General features: G+C 42.6%; 1 pseudogene across 1 annotated transcript; it reads left to right on the top strand.

Annotated features, from left to right (window-relative positions):
• The first annotated feature begins 300 nt into the window (after positions 1 to 300).
• LOC308248351 (large ribosomal subunit protein eL15-like) lies at positions 301 to 871 on the top strand (annotated as a pseudogene). The gene has a single exon. The product of its transcript is annotated as a large ribosomal subunit protein eL15-like (transcript).
• Positions 872 to 2,483: the final 1,612 nt, after the last annotated feature.

The following is a 2,483-nucleotide window of genomic DNA, read 5'->3' as shown; positions in this document are numbered from 1 at the left end:
GAGGTGTGCAGGAGGCAGCTGATCGATGTTTCTCTCTCATTGATGTTTCTACCTCTCTATCCCTCTCGCTTCCTCTCTGTAAAAAAGTCAATAAAATATATATATTTTTAAAAATTGAACAGATAATGCTCCAACCTGGTAATAGTAATTCTTGGAGTACCAAGTATTTTTTTCTTTATGATTTTCTATGTTTCCCTAGTTTTCTGCAATAATACTACCTTGTTATTATAATGAAAAATATACATATGTAGCGCTATTTTAAAACATTTTTATTTGATCCAACTATACAGATAAGCCTAGATGGGTGCTTCCAAGTACAACCAGGAGCTATGGAGGAAGAAGCAGTGGGATGTCATGCACTTCCTTCCCAGGGTGCACTACTGGCAGTATCACCAGCTCTCTGCGCTCTATAGGGGTACTCCTCACTGCCCCCTACTCCACCTGACCCGATAAAACGCACAGACTGGGATACAAGGCCAAGCCAAAGTTAGGTCATATATAGGATTCGAGTGCTCTGTGGTGGCTGCAAATGCCCAGTTCCTAAGGGTGTGACCTAAGGCAAGCCTGCCCATCATGGTATTTACCAGCTAAAGTTTGCTTGAAGCCTTCAGTCTATTGCCAAGGAGTGAGGTGGACACCACTGTGGGGCTCGGAGAGTCCTGGATTCTTGCTGGGTTGGTGAAGATTCCACAAATTCTTTGAGGTGATCCTCATTGATCCACACCGTAAGGCTATCAGAAGGAATCCTGACACCCAATGGATTACCAAGCCAGTCCACAAGCACAGGGAGATGCGAGGGCTGCCATCTGCAGGCCCCAAGAGCTGTGGCCTTGGAAAGGACCCACGAGTTCGCTGTCCAGCTCTACCGTGACGGCTAATATAAGTAATGTTCATAAAATTTTTACCTAATAAACAAATTAGGACACTCATGTCTGCTTAAAGGTGTCTTTAATTTGTTAAAACTAGTTATCTGAAGATTGTTCACTAATGCATTGTCAAATTATGAAAGCTAAAGTGCAATAATGTTTGAAGACTATAAAGGATGGTGTATCTCGTTTCTCATAAGATAAACGCATTTGTCTTTGCTTTATCTTATTAGGGAGTTTCTAGGTCAGCGTTTAAAATGCTGTTTGGTATAAGGTGTAAAATAAATTCTGTGAAACATGAAAAAAAAAAAGAACTAAAATAAAAACAACCTAACCATCCAGCTCCTCCTTGACCCTTAACCCCTAATTCTCAATCTTTGCCTTTGAAGTTCCTTGAATAGCGCTAACTGGTTTGGCTCAGTCGGCCTGTGGACTGAAGGATCCCAGGTTCCATTCCAGCCAAGGACACATGCCCAGGTTGCGGGCTCAGTCCCCAGTAGGGGGCATGCAGGAGGCAACCAATGAATGATTCTCTCTCATCGCTGATGTTTCTGTCTCTCTCTCCCTCTCCCTTCCTCTCTGAAATCAATAAAAATATATTAAAAAATCCTTGAATAGAAACCAATTCTGAAGTTCAGAGTTTGAGCTTTAGCTCTCCTGTTCTCCCGGCTTGGCGCCCTGCCAATAAACTGTCTTAATTTCCCCACTGCAACAGTGATTGGCTCTGCTGTGTGTTGAGTGGGAGGACCCTCTTTGCTTAGATAACACTATTATTTAACAGACAAGAAAACCTCTAAAACGGAATCATCCCCAGAGAGATTAAGTGATTTCCCTGATGTCATGTGCAGCTCATTAGTTCATCTTTTCTCTCTGAAGACTTCCTCCAAGGTATCCTTCCTTTCCTCTGGAGAGATACCTCTTTTCCTGCATTTGTCACTACTTCCTGGTAATCCTATTAGTTAATCCTATTACAGGCTTTTTCTTTAGGTTATTAAGTCTACTTCTATCTCTTTTTTCATAAAATTTATTTTTATTGTTGTAAGTATTACAGATGTCCCCCTTTCTCCCCCACTAGCCCCTTTTAGCCTGCCCCCCCCCCCACGCCTTCACCACACGATTGTCTGTGTCCAGGGGTTATACTTCTATCTTTATCATAGTATATCCCGTATGATTTTTTCCTTTCTCTCCTTATCTCAGTTCTATTTTTAAAAAAAACCCAAACTCTGATGATTTTTCATGAGGGTTTTCTCCCATGGAGAGTCTGATTCAGTCATCAGTGAGTGCTTTTCCTCATCAGGTTGTCTTGGGTGCCATCCAAAATGCAGCTCTTCTTTAGAAAGCGTCCCTCTATTACAGTTTCTGGGATTTTCCACCAAGCCCCTGACACCCATTCTCAAGTTCTGATGCACATGTAAAGTCATTTGTAAGAGATGTTCACATTAAAGTGTAAAAAATAGCCCTAACCGGTTTGGCTCAGTGGATAGAGCGTTGGTCTGCGGACTGGGGCGGTCCCAGGTTCGATTCTGGTCAAGGTCATGTACCTTGGTTGTGAGCACATCGCCCGTAGGAGGTGTGCAGGAGGCAGCTGATTAATGTTTCTAACTCTCAATCCCTCTA

The sequence above is a fragment of the Plecotus auritus genome, assembly GCF_963455305.1.
Source record: "Plecotus auritus genome assembly, chromosome: 5".
NCBI lineage: Eukaryota > Metazoa > Chordata > Mammalia > Chiroptera > Vespertilionidae > Plecotus > Plecotus auritus.
The sequence above is the reverse complement of the archived record's forward strand: the minus strand, read 5'-3'. Positions and strand labels throughout refer to the sequence as shown.